Below are 21,118 nucleotides of genomic sequence, written 5' to 3' on the forward strand. Positions count from 1 at the left end.
CAAAAAGGTGATTACATGATTGTTTACAAGAGAAAGAACATCAAAATACAAAAAACTTAAAACCCAAATACAAATAAAGATACCAATTACATGTAATTCGCGAAGAGAAATAGCGAAATACCGCAAAGGTACCCACTTTTTGTATGAAAAGTAGAGAGAAAAGATGGTATAATCCGGAATCAATTCCGACCATTTTGAATGTTTGTCTTCTATAACAAGAGATGCTCCAAAAACAAAGGAGTGATTAGCCCTTAATCTTGTATATATGAACAAAAAACCTAGATGCCCTAAATCCCTTTTGTTGAAGATGAACTCAAAGCTATCCCGTGTTGAATCGTCGATGTTCTCAAATCTAGAATAACAAGCCATGAAACAACCAACAAAGATTGAACAAATCACCATCAAAGTGAAGAAATAATCGCTCACAAAGCGAAGAAAAAATCACCAAAATGGTGAAAAAATGAGTCAAAAGACACCATAAATTAGAAAACAACATCTTATTCTATTAGAAAATCTATTAAAACTAAAGAAAGATAATAATCCTTGCTCAGATTTGGTCCAAAAGGACCGGATCTAAGCAAGATGATGATGAAGAGTTTTTTTTCTTTGGAGAGAGAAAAAGAGAGAAGCCTTTCCAAGAGAGAGGGTAGAAATTATTATTTTAATCAATTACAAGTGTACCGAATTCATAATTATTTGAATGATAAATATTTTATATTTTCATAGCCACAAGTTTTCATGGATTAAAATAAATTTTATCATAGTTTATAATATTTATATAATTAAATTATTATGACCAAAAATTATTATTCTGACTTATGTCGTGCCGTTAAGGCACGGATTATTTCTAGTTATTTCATATTTTAAAAATTATTTTATTTTATTTACTATAATTACAAAATATATCACTTAATTTTAGGATTTTTGCTAACATGAAAAAGACTTGGGAGCAAAGCAAGACACGATATCGACATATTACTTTTGGTTGTGCGACTGACTCGTTTTGGTAACTCGGTTCCTATATTGGTGTAAACATCTTGAACTTGGACATCTAGCTCTAGTGGGGTGGTGGACCTCGGGTACTAATGGGTGCATGATTTATGAAATGAACCGGTTGTCCATTTGCGGCAAAAAAACATTTAGCTAATGTTGGGTGGTCTAGTGCAGCAGCGTACATGTGGCTTTTAGTTAGGACTTTTACTATTTGGGTCTCTAACTCCTAACAATCATTTTGGGCTAGCGGGATGATGACATCTATGATCATCTCAGATACAATCTCGCGGCATACTTTCGTGACAGTGCAAAATTGGGGTGTCTACAGTTGTCCCTCTTTGGCAGAGGTTTGCGTGTAACAGAATGCCAAAGACATATACACCTATTTTGCACCTTAACACGGTTACAAATATTTTGTTGGATTCCTCACTTATAAATTACCAGGAATGACACTAGAAAATTCACCCTGATTATATCTAAGTATTTTAATTTTGCACAAGTACATATCCTCATGATAGAAATCATGACGAAGTAGTGTTCGTGCCATACCAACTATTACGAAAACAGACGGCTCTTTATTTATTAATTCTTCTAACCACATGCTACGTCATCACATCGACTGCATCGTTTGAGTAGCGGTTCTTCAATCTTTAAGGTTTTGCTCAAATATTTTCATCATCTCTTGTCCTTTCTACGATCCATTTGGAGATTTAGATAAATAATTTGTCTCGAGCATTCTTGATTGCCACAATCCGTATGTAGAAAGTAAGCCTCACTTCCCCTTCGAGTTTTACGTCCAAAGTCTGGAGAAAGCATGTAATTGATGACCTTACAAAAGAGCTATTAGTAGCACACGCTGCTAATACATACTAGAAAATAATTTTATTATTATTTTGTTTTTCACCTTTTTATTTTTTTAATATTATTTTTATTTTATTATTAAGAAAACAAAGTCCTAGAAAATAATTTTCAAAAACAAAATACTCAATATATACAAAGGTTTAGGAATCCTGACTTTCCACGTGTCTGATAGATGCCACCAAAAATATTACCCTCCCCGTCCAAATTTTCAAATCTGTCAATCTTCCCAGCTATAATTAACTTCACCTATTAGCTTCAAACTGTAAAAATGATTCACGACCTTGTTGCTTTCCAGGGATGACATTTAATGCTTCAAATCTTCAATTTCTCTCTGTGACTCTTCATTTCCTCTATCTCTTTTAAGTACTATTCAATTTTCCCAATTGGATGTTTAATAACCATTTTTGTTCTTTTTTCTTTTTTGTACTAGAATATGACTCGGGCCGTTTCCTATCTCTTTTAAGTACTATTCAATTTTCCCAATTGGCTGTTTAATAACCATTTTTGTTCTTTTTTCTTTTTTATACTAGAATATGACCCGTGCCATAACGGCCCGGGCTTTGGATTGTTGTTATTTAAAGAATTAATACCATAACTGAACCTCACATTGGTTAAAGGCCTTGGTTAAATAGTTAAAAATTTCTTTTGTTTGACATCCCCAAATATCATCTCACACACTAATGCACAAAAATTGTATTTGGATATCAAAATCTTGTGCACACAGTAAGTGTTTGCTAAAAAGGAGGACAACATGGTGCTGCTCTTGTACAAATAGCTCAACTCAGTAAAGACAGTGGATTTCCTGTCACTCAGTGTTGCGTAGTATAATAAATATTTTTGCATAACGATCACCTAATTTATGACATCTCTTCCTTGCTATACAGATTTACAAAAACCAATTTAATCTAGTGCGGAAATACGAAACCAACCTCACGTGGTTTCAACCTAATTTGTAACATCTCTTCCTTATCAAGATTAATAAGAACATTCATAGAATTTGATGCAATAACGACTTCCTATATCCATTACAATTTTCCAAATCACAAAGAACGCCACACCAAGAGATTCCTCTTTAAGTTCCATTAACAGAAATCCAAAAAACAATCAATTCAACCTTCCAATAAAAAACAACTAAAAAATGTTTACAAAATCATTCGTACTTCATCCATAGTACTTTTTGCAAGTTTCCTCTAAATTTATTGTCTTCAATGCAATATTCTCAAATTCAACATCAAGAGGTCATTTGATAGTGCTTAAAATGGTTAATCTACTTTCCGCGGTTGGAGAACATATATTTCCAACTGAGCCTACGTATCTGAAATTGATTTCTCTGAAAATAATCCAGGTCCATTATAACATACCTTTTCGTTAAAGCTTACATCCAGCTCTATTGATGATCTGCATTAAAAAGCACCACCCTACTTAGGCAATGAGTTTAAACTATTGAAAAGCATGGAAAGATATATATATCTTGATTGATATTTGAAAAGATAAAGTGACTCTCAAAAGAAAGCAGAAAATTAAGAAATCACCTGTAATTAATTAAAAATGTTGTCAGGAAAGCATTTAATTTCATAAGCAAGTCAATCTGGCAATGACCTCATTCTGTTCGGTGATAAGCTCCTCAAGCTTTTCTAGTCCTGAGCTTGAATCAGAAGTGACATGTCTCCAAAACATGAGCACCAATTAGTCACTAAGTATGACAGATCCAATACATACAATAACTACAACCAAATTATCACAGAAATTTCCATATGAATAAAAATCAATTGCGCCTTATATGTGCATGCAGAAAAGAATTTTTCCACCCAAATGAGATTATTAACAAACCATCTAGAATTATGCACCGGTAATTTATAATTTTGGAACACCACAACGATGATTCGGATCCTAACTTTAAAAAAAAATGAATCATTACAGAGACATCTTATACTAACCACAAAACACTTGTTGCCGATGTAGACAAATTCAAAATGTAATTATAGGAAGAAGACCATAAACTTGTAACTTGTAGAAGACATGCACAGACATCGAGAATTGCATTCTGTTCAGACTTGTAGATATGCAAGGCAACCCCATAAACTTCACAATAAAATCCCAATGCTACAATCAAGTCCAGATATACATCAATGCTCCAGAAAATTTTGGCTATTCAGAAACAACCCATACAGGGACTGCATTTTCCCAACACCCTGCTTAACACGCCCTCTGCAAAGAAATTATTCTGCAGACCTCTCTATTATATATATGATATGAGGACCAAATATTGAACTCTAGCATGACTTGTAACTCATCCAATATCTCCTCCGTTCAAATCTACTTGGAACCTGCAATATACAAATCATAATAAAAATGGACATACTTTTAAATACCACCCCAACTTTTCATAACCTTTTGGTGCAGACTTAAATATTCTCAGAATTTGGTTCAATGAAAACATTCTCAGTATTCCTTGAAAACCTATTCTAGAACCACTTTACAAATTAATGTAGGTTCACCTCGGCTCCCAACCTATGCCTCCAAACCAATAAGTCTTTTTTTCAAAACTGAGTAACATGTATCTAGCACATTAGTTAATGAAACTCCTTCATTTTTGAATCATTAGTTGTCCGAATTGCACCGGAAAACAACATTTTGGTACCGCAATAGTTCAAATTTTTGGACCTTCATTTTGTCGTTAGACCTGCCGCAGGAAAAACAGACCAATAACTCATTAGCAAAAGGGAATTCAAATCAATATGCACAATGAGTCTAACATCATTTTTGTAAAGGTTTCCCATATTCGAGATATATGGACAACAAATAGTGCTTCGCAATATTAAAAGTACCTAACTTTAAATAATTAAAAACTCAAACAACTATTCTCTTTTGCGTCAATGCATATTTTTGTTTCTATCATTCCATTCAATCTACTAACACTAACTGCTATATTTGCCAATACAATTTATTGAGTGATTACTTTCTCTAATTGGGATTTAGTTTGATTAAACTGCTAACACATATTTCTCTCCGAGCTGATTAGGAACTTAAGCTCATCCTTACACTGAAGTTTTCCAAACCCAAATGCCCCATATAGCCAATCCTTAACCTGAAAACTATTATCTTATGCTCTCTGATTATAATCTATTCATGCAAATCAACCAATGAGTTCTAATCAAGTTTTTCACTGAAAGTCGCTAGCCTATCTTCTAATGATAATTCTGGCATAGGAGAACTTCGAACTGTATCACTTCCATCTTATCCACTTTCTTTGTTACTAAGCCTGTTTAAATAAGCATATTACTTATTTAAACTGCAGTTGAGGAACTCTTGGTTGTTAGCCTAAAACTCAACTGTTTCTCGTCTTGAAGATAGATGGACAACCAATTTTACACCTATTTTTTTTTTTTTTTTGCATAAATTCCCAGACATGATAATATTCGATTACCTTGGCTTGGATTGGCATTCCTTCTGCCATCTTGGTTCATGTACCGATCTCTTTTAATTGCCGTGTCTCTTATTGCAAGTCTTTTGCGCATGATATGGATATAAGAAATATTGACTGACCATCACTCAATTGAACTTGCAAGTAAATATAGTAAAATTATACTATATCAATCTTTTACCTAATGATGATGACCATTCTCATATAACAATTCACTCAAGAGAATTCAATTGTAAGATGAAGACGGGATAATAATTGCAAATCTTTCTCATCGATCTTCAAAACTTCTTTTAGCACTCAGTGAGTTAAATAAAAAAAAATTCCAAGTTAGATAATATTTACATATCAAAGTAATAAAATCCAAACCCTAATTAACCTATTATTGTGGCATGATTCTGAGCATAACCACCACCAAGTCCGTCATCCTAAGTTCTGAACAACAAAAAGAACGAAGATGATCAAAACAAACGCTAATACGGAAGAAGCAGATGAAATGAACTAAGAAGAAAAGAATCCTAATTAAGAAGAAGAGAATGCATTTACAGGGTGACACAAAAAATGCACAGGAGAATGCATCTCTTCTTACCCAGAGAGAGAAAATAAATAAATAACAACAGAACAATATGAGAATGCATCTAGGTGAATCATTACTCTCCATAAAGTGGAACGGTCTAACGTTGATTAGAGATCCATTTTTATGGTAAGGAAACTTGAAACGCATGGAGTTGACTGTTGACTGAGAACACTGTTAGTTAAAGTCAAGGGAGTGTTAACATAACAGTGGTGCTAATTGATTTCATCCGTTACGGATGAAAAGCTGTAGCAGAATAAGCTGGGACGTTGGATGATGGCGTAAGAAAGGGGTGCATCTTGAGCCACGATTTATCCTCTCTATTTTTCTGCATTTTAAAAGCAATGATAACCGTTGATTGCTTTAAAATTTTCCTCCAGAACCGTCTGATTGGACAAAAATCATTTTTATAGATTTTTCAATTTCAATTTTTTTATATATCTTTTTTTTTTCTTTTCAATTTTTTTTCTTTTCAATTTTTTTTCTTTACATTTTCATTTTTTTTAAATCCATCCGTTTGGACGTCCGTTGCTCATAGAACTTTAGGAGATGACTTACAAGGCTAATGATGACATACAGATAGACTAACATATCTCTCTCTAAATTATTTACTTGAAAAAGACCGAACACTATAATAGAAGACTGAGAAGCTCTGATGACATGTCGCAGTATGTTGATGTTGGTGCCCCTAGTGTTTTTTTTTTGAAGGGCCTAATATATTGACGACTTTGCCCCTTTTGACACTATAAAACTGAAAATAATAATTCCTGATTTTCTTTTTCTTTTTTTTTTCTTTCTTTTTTTGACTGACTGACTGACTGACTGGACCAAACATGGTGATAATTCTGCCCCCTTTTTTTTGGACCGACTAAAGGGGCCAAACATGATGACGACTCTGCCCCAAGTTATTTCCTACCTGACGCTTAGAGAGAGAGATTGGACTTCTAAAAAAAATTCTCCTTAAATTTTATGAGCGTTCGCCGCCCTTAGATAGATTTGAGCACTTACCTAGGTATGGTACTTCTTAGGTTTCTTAGGTTGAGTAACACCTATTGGGACTGGACCATGTCTTCTGCCCCGATCAAATGGTTGAACAATTCTTCTATATTATACGATTATTGGATCTTCTCGAAATTTTGCTTGCTTCATCTTCTTGAACCCTGTGTATGAAAAATCATTCATTACCTTCTGATTAACTACATTCTTGAACTTTATGTTGGGAAAATCATCAGTTTCCTTCTGATTAGTTGTTCTGTTAAACCTTATGCTGAGAAAATCACTCATCGCCTTCTGATTAATTTCCTTCTTGAACCTTTTGCTGGGAAAACCATTTGTTGTCTTCTGATCAATATATTTCTCGAACTTTGTGCTGGGAAAATTATTCATTACCTTTTGATTTTTTTTTATTATAAAAAAATTTATATTGAATAATTGTTTAATTTTTTATTATAATTTTTTTTTAAATTGAATAATTATTTAATTGTTTATTATAAAAAAAAGTTATTACCTTCTGATTCATTGTTCCTTGAACCTTATGCCCTGATTATTATTCATTGTCTTTTGATTATTTTCTTTCTTGAACCTTCTATTTGGAAAATCATTCACTTCATTTTGATTAATTGCTTTCTTAAACTTTATGCTGGGAAAATCGTTCTTTGCCTTTTGATCCGTTTCTCCATCATTTTTCAAAATTTAATAACACGTCCTTGTAAGAAACCATTTTCTTAGGTAGAGGATTCGTCATCTTGCCTTTATTTGGTGGAAAATCTCATCTTCATGTGTTTTGAATCTCTCTTCCTTCTTATCATAGGTCTTCAACATCCATTGTGGTATTAGCTGCAATGGGTTCTTTTCAATTAAATTCACTGCTTCTGTCTTCTGCTTTCGCACATTCTTGCACGGTATCCAAATTTTGGTTGTATTCATCTTCTTTCTTTGATGTTCCCTTAAAGGTTGACCTTCCTTGCTCCGATTGACAAACTTTACTTCTTTAGCCAGTTCATGTTTTTCTTTTTGGTGGTTCCACAGTCCCCACGGCTTGTTAGTGTTCTCAAACACTTTATTTATACAAAGTATATTGATCTTCAAAACATTTTTCCTACAAATAAAATCTTTTTGGTTTTTTAGTTTTTCAATTTTTTCTTGGATTTTTTCAAATATCTTGAAAATTGGAAATAAAAGACGACTTATTTACAAATTCAGGTGATGTACCCTTAACCGGTCTGATTGACTCAACAGAATAAGTTAGAGACTTACCTGACTGAGCCTCTATTGTTCTTACCACTTTTTCTTCATCATTTTCTCATGTAGACTTCAATTTGAGTGATGGTTGTATAGGAGGCATGGTTACATTTTTATCCCTAAGATGAGGTGGCTTGTAAATGGTTCTGCTTCTTGCTACATTTTGAAATCCATAACCACCCTCACTTTTGAACATATCCACCCACCTAGACAAAGATTTATTCGTTGGACGTACCGGATCAGGCAAGATATCTGTTAGGTAGACTGGACTCGCGGGTGGTTGAACGGGATAAGACAAGATCTCTGAAATATGAACAGTCCTACTAGGTGCCGCCCTCTTTGGTAGAAGGTCAGAGATATGCAAAGGCTCTGCTGGATATATCTTAAAATTTGTCTTGTTCCTCGGTTTCCCAACTCCATAATAATCTGCCATTAATTCATACAAAAAAACATGACGATTAGTTGAATTAAATGAATTAATATTTTGTACCTGATCTGTGAAGAGCTCACTAATGTGGATAGGTCGATTGACAGCAGATCCTTGCTTGTAGATTGAGTCGGCTAAATTTGTATGGTTTTCTGCCAAGACAAAATTGACCCTTGGTTCCCTTTGATGATAGGGTAATGGGTGCTTTTCCTCTGCAAAATTCCTCTAATGACGTCCATATCTTCCCTGATTCCAGTTCTGGCTCTGCCCATGGTATGGTCCTGTGAGTGATGCAATTACTGATGCAACTGGCACAATATTCGTTTGATTTTCATCTTTAAATGTGGCCTTTCTGCAATTATTCCCATTAGAGTCCTCCGGGTTGGTCAACCTTGTCATTCTTACCGTGTCTAATGCATTTTCAATCTGTGAGCCCGCCTTCCATAAAGAGTGTAATGTTGAATGGTAAGATGATATTACCCGATTCCAATATTCATGGTTCAAACAATTTGTTATAATATCTACCATCTGTTCTTCAGACAATTTCTCATCGAGCTCTAACGACTTAGTCTTCCAACGTGGAAAGAATTTTTTAAATGTCTCATTGGGTTCTTGTCTAACCGCCTCTAAGTGTTTCCGAGTAAACTGAATTTCAGGGACCAACATAAACCGTCTCACAGACATATCGACCATATCCTGCCAATTCGAAACTAGACTTGGGTCTGTCTTCATCAACCACTTCAAGGAAGTTCCAGTCAAACTCCTTTGGAACAATTGGACTAACAACCCATCATTAATATCTAGTGGCTTCAAGTACCCAACATACATACGAATATGGGTTCTCGGGCACCCAGTTCCATCATATCTATCCATATCCGGAAGTTTAAAGCCGGGAGGTAAACGAATATTGGTATAAGGATATAGCCCATGTATATCTACTGTTCCCCCATCCATTTTTTGTAAGGTCCTTTCGATCTTTTTGAGCCTATGGGATAATTGACTTTCTCGTGTTGTAGTCTCATCCATTTCATCAAAATTTTCGTTTTTAACCTCTTCAAAAATTTCCTCTTCATAATTATGATTATTTTTGTCGTTTCCCATATCAACCCCTACATTTTTTCCCGTGGACTCAGCAATGGCCTCGAGAGTCAACTTTTTGGTCTCGAATTTCATCTTGGTTGTCAATTCATTGAACTTGGTATCCAACATTTTCAGGAATTGTTCGCGCAACCAGGACACTGCCCCAGCATTTCCAACCATTTCAGATTCTATGGTCATGTTCCTGTTTTCAATGCACGTGCATGCAGGTTCAACTAATTCTCAGGTAAGCTTGGGTTACCTTAGCAGAATATACCCCAGACGTAGTCGAAACTAGTCTTCTTTGGTACTAGGTTAAGGCTTGTGATGGTTCGGCTGATAACGCCCAGTGGGTTCAGCTTACTAGCCACGGATTTTCCTAAAAATTGGACGTCTAACGATACGAAATGGAATGCAAATGTGCAAATGGTGCGTGCACGTGTGTGTGTGTGCGCAAATACCGAGTAGTATAAAATCAAAAGCCTAAAATCCCAATTATTTTTCAAGTTAGATTCTTAAAGTCCCCAGCAGAGTTGCGATTGTAGATACCAGCAAAATCGGTTAAGATCTCTAAATATCCAAAATGGGAATCACGTGGAAAATTATTAATAAGAAATCCGCTACCCAACTTATAGGAGTTGGGACCCAAAATAATGCACTGGTCCAAATACATAAAATAGGTCCGGAAATCATTATATGGGTTAGGAAGATGCGATGTACCTAACCCGTCCAATCCGAAGATCGACTTCTACTTTATGATTAGAAAATTAGAATTTGCATTGCAAAAATATACAAAAAGAAACTAACTTCATATAATTGTAAGCCTGCAAAAACACCAAATTATCATATACCCACAATTGAATAATTAAATCAAATTATAAAGCAAATTTATTATTATTATAATTGAGAATTGAAATAATATGAAATCAGAATCAATATGTCAATCAACAAACTTGATAAAGTATTACTACTATTATATACTGTTGTAAATATCAAGCACTATTATTATTATTATTATTATTATTATGAAAGGGGGCCACTGAGGCATTTATTATTATTATTATTATTATAAATTTTTTTTTCATTAATGGGAGAACGATGATTACATGAAACTAGTTGGAAGCCTAACAAGCTAGGTTCCAACGACATACTACTACATTAATTGAACAGGTTGCTGTGCTAGCCTACCAGCGGGTCTCATGGGTAACCTTGCCAAGGGGAGCCGAAACGGCGGACTGGGGGGCGAGATTGTGGCACAAGGGGGGCAAGCTAACAACACCTTCCATGTTAATTCCTGCAATGTTACACCATCGAAGACTCGAACCTGGGACCTCCTGTAACGCATCACCTTTGGAGAACGGGGTTGACCAGCTGAGCTAGGGCCCGTTCAACTAGCTAACAAAGGATGAATGTAAAGCTAAGGAACCTAGTTAGCAATTCGGGATTCGGCAAACGTACGGAACGGCAAACGTACGAGTATTATACGGTTTTGTAAAATCCAGATTCGGTCCAAAATCCGGTCAATGGGACGTGATTCGCTAGTAATTCGGAACGGCATACGTACGTGTATAATTCGATTTATAAATGTGAGTTCGGCTCTGAAAAATCGGTATCTATATATAACAAATAATTTGTATTTATAAGGTCATAGACCAATTTTTATGCATATGTGTGAGTTATTTAAAGAAAAAATAAACTTAATATGATGATATTAATAATATATACAACATTAGTTATCCAAGAGGACGTCGTATGGTGGTTTAGATACTTGGTTAGTGAGTTTGAGATCTCTCTCACCTTCACCTTCAAATCTCTTCAGTCGTTTTTCTTTCATAAAAATTACAACACGTCTAATATTCGGTCGTGTATGCTCGGAAGGCAGTAAAGCCCAAAAAATGGGGTCTTTGAAAAGTAAAAGCTAAAGAATTTATAGCAAATTAAGCGGACGTATCATTCGGGATACGTAAAATTCGTGAACGATTCGCGAATAATCCGGAAATGCCACATAATACGCGACTTGGGTTCGGAGTTGCAAACGTACGCGAATAAAACGGTAAAATTCGTGATACGGAAAAATTCGCGAATCATTCGCGAACTTACTAACTAGGGTAAGGAAAGCTTTCCTATGCAACCAAATGATGAGATTCTGTATGAGATGCCTACCAAAGCTACTGATGCTTTATGAAGTGATAAGAAAGATTATTTAATTAATTAAATATCGGAAATGCTATTCCAAGTACTCTTCACCACACTAATCACCACTTAAATGCTAGGTGTTGCATAGATAATGATCCAATTTATTCATCCAGGACCCATAGTTAGAAAAAAGAATATACCATTTAAGAAATGTAGAATTTAAATGTTGTGAGGTGTGAGTAGAGTGGTGTTTTGTGCTGTGAATAGCACCACCGATTAAATATTGATGTCTAATCAGGAACAAATAGTATTAATGGGATGATTTTTCATTAATTGAAATCTACTGCGTGTGCTTAAGCAAGATGCAAACGAGAGAACGAAATAACGGAACGATCATATTTTAACACGATGAGTAATAAATCCACAAACCATTTTCGTTGCTTTTGCAAATCAAGTAAACATCCAATAGGAAAAGTGACAATAAATATATTGATGATACAGACCTGTTTTTGTCGATAGCTTCTAAATATTACTTGGATAAAAAGGATCAACCAACAACGTAGTTTCCGCAAAACCGTATCCAATCGTATTCAACCGAAATATGCTCCCAAAATTATTTCATAAACTTCTTCTAATAATTTCTTCTCTTAAATTCCACCTAATTTCTACCGAGAATCCCCCACTTCTCCAAGAATTAGCTAGCTACTTATAGTTTTTTCCCATTAACTACGACCCTTAGATAAAGTGATTTTGATCGGACGGCTCATATTTAAAACCTAAATATCATTTCCAAATTAACAAATATTATTTCATATTTCAAAAATTATTTTATTTCATTTACTATAATTACAAAATATATCATTTAACCTTAGGATTTTTGCTAACATGGAAAAGACTTGGGAACAAACTATAACTCGGTTCCTATATTGGAGTCAACACCTTGAACTTGGACGTCTAGCTCTAGTGGGGTGGTGTACCTCGGGTACTAATGGGTGCATGATTTATCAAATGAATCGGTTGTTCATTTGCGGCAAAAAAACACTGATTTTTATTTAAGGGAGAGCAAAATGTGATTCGAGGAGAACAAAAACCGTACTCGACTGGCTAACTAGGACCAACTCATTATATTTATCAAACTCGGTCTAAAATACCCATACATACCACAAGTATTCTTGCGCACGTACAAAAATTCTATCATTTTCCTCTCGCACAAAACGAACTTAAGAACCCTAAGGAAACATTTTTATCTGTAAAGCGATATTGACGAAACAAATTTCATAAATAAATGTGAAAAACCATAAAACAAAAGAGAAACAAGATTGAAAAGAATTAGGACTGGAAATTTAGAAAGAACAAAAAGAAAGAATATGGTTGAAGCATAAACTGAGAATTCAAATTGTTGAAGCATAAACTGAGAATTCAAATTGTTGAAACGGTATTAAATTAACAAAGGAAAAAAACTGAATGATTTACGCACTAGCTGTGGTTGTAAATATGATTATGGTTGGCCTGTTGTGATGAGAAGTGTGATTCGTCACCGTCATAGTTTTCAATCACTATATGTACATATTCGTGCTTGTATAATATTCTTATTCATGTCTGCACTAAGAAAAAATCTCGAGAGGGGAAATAGTAGAGCATCCTTTTGGTGTTGTTGACATTAAAGAGCATCGAGAATCGCTTATTCTTAAGTGGAGAATCACCAAATTTAGTTATCTTATTTGCAGTTCCAGTTTTGTTCGTTGATTAAACCCGAAGACTGTTTAGCTGTACAATTATTATTATTTTTATTATGATACAAAAAAATTATGAAACTTGTTTCTTCTTTATTGTTTTAGGGCAAAAATAGTTTTTCTAGGGTTCCCATGTTCGTTGCGTGAGAGAGGAAGAAGATACAATTTTTGAACTGCGCAAGGTGAATGTGTGGTACGTATGGGTATTTTCGTTCGAATTTGTTAAATATAACGAGTTGGTCCTAGTCATCGAGTCGAGTACGATTTTTATTCAAAACACTTATAACTAATGTTGGGTGGTCTAGTGCAGCATCGTACATGTGGCTTTTAGTTTGGGCTTTTACTATTTGGGTCTCTAACTCCTAACAATCATTTTGGGCTAGCAGGATTATGACACCTATGATCATCTCGAATACGATCTCGCGGCATACTTTCGTGACAGTGCATGAATATGAACAACTGCATGAATATGACAGGTTACTTGAAGATTTCGAGAATATGCAAAAATCAAAACTGACATGAATTGATGTTGCTGGTGACAATTTCATGTGGGAACATCCGGGCCTTCAACTCGCAGTGTGATGTTGAAACAGAAGAGAGTATCAGGAAGTTGAATTCTGCCCAATCATCGGCATACAACGCCGTTTTTTGTTTGTGACAGATAGTGACCGTGAACTATTTTTCTCAATGGCAATGCAGGATATGGTAAAACATTTCATTATAAAACATTAGCGTCTAGCCGCCGCATGGATAGACCCGTAGCTATGATTGCTGATGCGTCTGGAATTACTTCACTTATTTTGGTGGGAGGTCCTACAACATAATCGACGTTCAAGATTCCCATAGAAATAATTGAGAATAGTGTTTGTGGAGTAAACAAAATTCGTAGTCTAAACTCCCGAAACAAGTGAACTAATTATATGAGATGAAGTTCCCATGCAACATAAATTTTTCGTTAGCTGATCGAACACCACATGATATTGGGAACAATGAAAAACCATTTGGTGGAACCACATGAGATAATGCCGTATACTCAAGAATACTGTTTATAATAATTAAAAAATAATAATTATCAACCTGATTATACATACTTTTTTAAATTCATCATAATGAAAAAAGCAAACAGGTTCTGATCCTTCCAGGGCCGTGATTATACTCTATTAAGTCTCAGTACCAACAATTTATAAGAGGAAAAAAATAAGGTCCCGATCCTTTCACGGACGTGATTACACTCTATCAACTATCAACACCAACAATTGTTTTTCTTCTTTTCATCATGATCTCTCAGCAAACAGAAAGCTATCATAAAAAACAATTCAGGTCCTGATCCTTCTAACAACTTAGAAGTATGTGTATGTTTAGAGAAATACAGACTTAAAAGAAGTAAAATAAGAAAACAATCACACTTGTTAGAAGCAAAAAACACGCAGTGATTATTATGGTCTCATGAGTCACCATAATCACGCAGTGATAGTCTATTTACTCTCAGCGCCAACAAATTTTTTTTAGCATCATGAACTCTCAGCAAACATAAAGCTAGCATAAAATTACCTTGTTCAGTAGACATAATATGATGTTTTTCTGGATTTTTTCCCTCCTGCGTATGTTTATACGTAAGTATCGATTGTAAAGAGCTTGATCTCTCGATACAGATGGTGTTGGATTGACATTGGTACTACGTCTCCTACCACCGTTTCAGTTAACACAGTTGCTTGAGCATTCATGGCGATAAATAGTACCCATTTGCTAGTCTAAGAAGCAAATTAGAATGTAATTATATGACCATTCAATGTTAATAACAGGAAAAAATTGGACAAATGTATGAATTCAACTTACAGGAATTGACAATTCAGGGTTTAACTACCATTGTAAGCTCATTCTTGAATCAAAAATATTTTTGAATTGAGCTTTGTGATAGATTTTCATGGCTATTTCTTGTACATACCAAGTGAACCCTGCAAACATCAAAAAAAATGAATGTTCTACTTAACCCAAGCTTTCGCAAATTATCATGTAACATGATTTATCCTTTAAGAAAATTTGAGAGTGCATACTTGTACTTTTTTGATAGGCAAAGGGTTCTCCTAATAATTTTATAGAATCACAAAATTAGTTATAGAGTTACAAAGTTTTTTTGCACTGATCTGTAACGCATATGCAAGTAACCCTATTTTCTTCTTCACTGTATATGATTAGGGGAAGTGTTTCCTAATCATAAATCACAAAAAATTGCACCAACAATAGGGTTTTGGTGATTCGTATAAAACAACAATATTTTAGCGATATGAATGTTGAAAAATTCAATGAACACAATCAAAATAATTGATTTTTGTACCTTTTTTATAAAAGCCCCCATGTGAATTAACATTAACATCTGCAATGAATAAACAAAACGATCGAAGAAGGGAACTGAAACAATAACCAAAAAAAACACCGATGGTGCAATTGAAACAGAGAAAAAAAATATGAAGAGAAAAAAAGATTAGGGTGATTAGGGTTTAAAACCATCGTAGGTCTGAATCGATTGGAAAGGCTAGAATATCGGTTGGAAAGGATGGAAAGTAAATATGGTAATGGACGGTGGTGTCGCCGTATGAATTATTGGTGGTATGGAAAAAACCTGATAATTCTATTGGTCGAAATATACACTGGTGGAGCCAGAAGTTTTAAGAAGAGAGCTTGATTCATCTTTTAACCAACCAATCACCCGAAATCGTATTATTAATATGTACAAATCTTTTAGAGTAGCAAATTTTTTTATTGATTAGGAATGATTTTAAAGTCCTGAATAATGAAACTTTAATTTCTAAAATCAAGTTCATTTGAAGTTTTATTTATTATTGATTATCTTTATTATTTTTATTTTCTAAGAATATTGAGAGATTATTTAAAGTGATCAATTAAATCAACCAACCAATATTTTTATTCTATAAGAATATCGAGGGATTATTTAAAGTGATCAATTAAATCAACCAATCAATATTTCTTCTACTAGTTTAGGGTTATGTGATACGTGTAATTGTCACATCAACTCTATACACAAGTAGTAAATCGCAAGAGTTGACAGAGGGATTTTGTTAAGCAATTTTATATAAAGATAACACTAGTAAGCGGGTCGAACCTATGCGTCTGATGATATGATCAACCTGATTCACAGAGTGTAAAGCATTCGATTAATTTACACACTTGAGAGCTTATTCTTGGTGTATTATTTGGATATAAACTGGCAGTCAAGCACTTTCGTATCCAGTGACAACAGGAATCGGGGGATAGCGGAGCTTATTGCTATTCTACGGTTGGTAACAATAAAAATTCAACAAGAGATCAACTTGTATCTAATTAAGTTTCAGTTCAGTAACGGCGAAGGATTCTCTAGTCATCTTTCTTATCATTGTTTATAACAAAGTTTTATTATTTTCTCATTAGGACAAAGGTAATTCCCGGACTATGACTATGTTGCTTGTGGATTTCAAGAATGCGTTCAACTTAGTCGATAGAACGACTATGCTTCAAGAGGTTAGAAACCAATTCCCATCCATTTCAAAATGGGTGGAGTTTTGATACTCTATGCCTCCTAAGTCATATTAGAATGAGTTTACTTTGTCGTCTGCCCAAGGTGTTCAACAAGGTGATCCTCTCGCCTCCCTATTATTTAGCTCTCACCTTACACCCTTTGATTAAGAAGATTGCGGAGCAGTGCCGTTTAGATTTGCAAGCTAGGTATTTAGATGACGGGACTATCATTGGTGATACTCTTATGGTATCCAAGGTTTTTCACATCATACAGTTTGAAGGTTGCAAGCTTGGTCTTCATCTCAACGTCTCTAAGACTGAGATTTTCTGGCCTTTGCTGGATGAACGGTGTGATGTCGCATTCCATTCTCAGGTTAGTAGACCAAGTAGTTTCTAGGGGGCCTGTGAGTCTCGACCGAGAGTTTTGCAGTAATCTGATTTAGTCACGAGTTCGTAAAACTAATGAATTAATGGATGCAGTAAAGAAGCTTGACGACCCTCAATGTGAGCTACACTTATTGAGGAATTGCGCGGGGGTTTCTAAGCTATAATTTTCCATAAGAACTACTTTGCCAAAGTGCTTATCTGAGGCTCAAGTTATTTTTGATTCCACCTCGCCTTGCATATGCGCCATATTGTGGCAAATGATGGTCCTGGCATGAGACCGTTGCAACTTCGTTTAGCTTCTCTTCCAATTAGACACGGTAGGTTGGTCCTGTACTTCATGGAAGATGCTATGAATTATTGTTATTTGGCGTCTATTACTTAAACTCAACATCTCCAGTCCATTATTTTGCGCAACTCTTCTCTACAAGGTCCAGACCTCGGTTTGCAACGAGATGTTGATTTATTCTCTAGTGTGTGTCCTGATGCCAACGTCGATTTGAATGCCTCCCGTCCCATGAAATTATTGGCAGTTAAATATTTTGAGGTTGTCATGAAGGATATGCCTTCGAAGTTCTCGATGTCCTTACGGGACTCTGCTCTTTTGCATTGCAACAGGTCTATTCATGCTCAAGACTTTCTCAAAGCTCTTCCTATCGAAGGTCTCAATCAGAGGGTGGGTGCACGACAATTCAGTGTTGTCTTGTGCTATCGTCTAGGCATCCCACTTTTTACTGCATGAAGTCTTTGTGCTTTTTGCAACCACGATATGGATTGTTATGGGGATCATGCCTTACATTATGCACATGAGGTAGGGCTCGAATTTAGGCACGACCTTGTCCGCGACACTATTTTCGATATGTGCTTACGCGCAGGGGTTCCCGCCAGGAAGGAAGTTTCCTTGGGTCTCGTGTCTAATGACGTAAGTGCTTTGAGACCTGCAGAAATTTTAGTTCTTAACTGGGACAATGGTCGTGACGTGTGCTTAGATGTAACTGGGTCTCTCCCTTCACTGGTGGTGGAGTGCGTGCGTTCCAACCTGGCTTAACCTTAAGCAATGCCATTATGTGCAAAAATAAAAAATATCTCGACAAATGTGTAGCTCAAGGTTACGGGTTGACACTCTATCCTTCTCCATGTATGGTGAACTTGGAAATGACACAACTGAATTTTTGAAGAGACTGCACAATCATTTATCTAAGGTTGATGGTAGTGTAAGGAAATGTAATTTCTTTTTGGATTATTTGATTTTTGGTACTCATGTTTTGACCAAAACATGGGTTTGGTCTAACATTTGTCCAGCCTTTGCGTTTGGTCTTAAAGACCAACGTTGACCCGCATTGATTCCGTCGAGCGGTGACGTGTTTAACTGTTGACTTGATTTATTTTGTTTTTACCCTCCAAAATAATTATATATTTTTGTCACATCCCTAAATCTAACCCTTCGTCTTTTTTTTTTTTTGACCAGAGCCTTTCATCTTCTTTTCTGCTGCTCAACCTTCTTCTTTTCTGCTGCTACAGTTTACAAACCCAAAATCGAACGTATATAGTTTACCAAATCAAAAACTCCAGATCCCAAAATAGTAACCCTTGGTTAAACGATTCAAGTAGTATTCGAAGTTCTTTCAATCTCTCCCTTTCGTTGAAATCTAATCCTATTCCATTCACAATTCTCTGTATAGAGTAATTCAATTGTTGAGGATTCTACAGGTAAGGCTTTTGTACAAATTGAGTTAAACAGAGAGCTGTTAATGGTGAATTCATAGAAGAATAAATATGGGTTCTTGTCTCTGTTTTAAATCAGAGAACAGAATGGATAGATTTTGAAACTAGGGTTTTATGATGATGGTGGTGGCAGTTGCTGGTTAGATGGGTTCCATTTGATTGTGAATTAATGGAGTTTGTTTAGAAGAAATGGTGGTCGTTGTTCCACCAAGGAACTGAAGAAATTGGCTCGAGTCTGTAATGGTAATCCAGATTTCTTCATTAGCTGTATCACAGACGAGAATGGTGCTCCAGCTAATTTCGCTGTGGCAATAGATAATAAAAAAAATATTCAATTTAGGATAGCTGTATCACAAATTAGGGTTTAACTCTGTTTAATTGAATCTTAAATTGAGATAGAAGGTGATGATGTCGCTGTTGATATTGAATTGAGGAGATCGAAGTGGATTTTGAAGATTCAGAATGGGTTTATGATGGTTGTTGTTAACACGCGGAGAATGTTTGTGTTGTTTACTGGATCTGTGATATCGAAAACCAGATTGCCATTAGAAGGAAATGGATGTTGTTGGAATAGGTTCTGAACAGTGAAGATATTGGTTATGACAAAGAATGGGTTCTGGTGGTTGTAATGGCATGATTTGAGAAGATGCATAAGGGTTTGTGGCTCTGAGATGGATGAAACTGCAACTATGGGTGATAGTGATCAATGGTTTACTGAACTAGGGTGGTGTTGGTATCAGTTTGCAGTTGCAGATACAAGGAATGAATACTGGAAACTGCTTAGTTGAATGTTAGGACGATTGAATGAGTGCTGCAGGAAAAGAAGACATTAGATCGGCCTGAACTCGTACTGAGAAAGCCTTGTAAATAGCTAAAACTTGGCCAAATCTCCATTCCGACGAGTCAACTCATAACCATCCATACTAAAACTCGGCAAAATCAAAAATTGAATCGTCGGTAACCTTCCCTGATTTAACTTGCCATTTTTCCAATTTTTGAGGCCCCTAGTAGTGAATACACAATAATTTAAGGGGTGCACAAAAAATAAACCAACATATTCGACACGTCACCATATAACCGACTCAATGCGGGTCAACATTGGTCTTTAGACCAAACGCAAAGGCTAGACATATGTTAGATCAAACCCAGGTTTTGGTCAAAAACTGAGTACCAAAAACTAAATAATCCTTTCTTTTTCATAGGTTAGGGATTGGTATACATAAAGGGGTTGGAACCCAACTTGTCACTAGGATTCCAACTAGTTTCTTACGGTCTTCCCTTAGTGTTGATGATTAAAAAATAAGTTTGACTTTAAAAGAAAAAATTCTTTTTTCTTTTTATTAATTAGTTTAATTTAAAATCTAAAAAACCACTTTCGGTTACTATTTAACAACTAAAAACTCCCCGCTCTTCGTGGGAACAAACTCCTTAGACATTATATTACCAATTAATTGTATGGAAAGAAGTAATTAATTTGTTGTGTAAACGACGCGCATCCGGCTTCGGAATTCTTACATTCACTACTCTGGGGGAACTTGGTGGAGATACTACAGAATTCCTAAAAAAGACCGCGGAATTATATGGCTAGTCATGATGAAATGTTAGGATAGGAAATTCATTTTTCATAGATTAGTGGTTGTTATTCAAAAAGGGATTGGAGCACAGCTTGTTGCTCGGCTCCCTTCCAATTTCGTGCAAAATTCTCATATTTCTTTGTAATTTCTTATTCCCAACAAACAAGGACAAGTTTGTTACTGATATTTTGCATATGCTAACGATACAGAAAAGCTGACCAAACTTCATGGAACCAACAAACTGGGCGTTTATGCACCTGCCTATACCATTCTACAACAAGCAAATCATATTTGATGGATCGTCGCTATCAGTATCATTTTAATCATTTTGCACCGAATACAGCTCTGGCTAAGCAATATTGTTCAGGATAGACACTTGGGCACAAGTACTAATCCATAGATTTCTGTCCCGAGAAAACAAAAAAGTGCTAGAAGAAAACATCATATAGATCCGATCAT

General features: G+C 35.3%; 1 long non-coding RNA gene across 1 annotated transcript; it reads right to left on the reverse strand.

Annotated features, from left to right (window-relative positions):
• Positions 1 to 14,494: 14,494 nt before the first annotated feature.
• LOC113332639 lies at positions 14,495 to 16,002 on the reverse strand. The gene is made up of 3 exons (XR_003351630.1): positions 15,799 to 16,002; positions 15,300 to 15,418; positions 14,495 to 15,214 (listed from the first exon to the last, which is right to left on the reverse strand). It is a non-coding gene; the product is annotated as an uncharacterized LOC113332639 (long non-coding RNA).
• Between the last annotated feature and the right edge of the window lie 5,116 nt (positions 16,003 to 21,118).

The sequence above is a fragment of the Papaver somniferum genome, unplaced genomic scaffold (genome assembly GCF_003573695.1).
Source record: "Papaver somniferum cultivar HN1 unplaced genomic scaffold, ASM357369v1 unplaced-scaffold_132, whole genome shotgun sequence".
NCBI classification, from domain to species: Eukaryota; Viridiplantae; Streptophyta; class Magnoliopsida; order Ranunculales; family Papaveraceae; genus Papaver; species Papaver somniferum.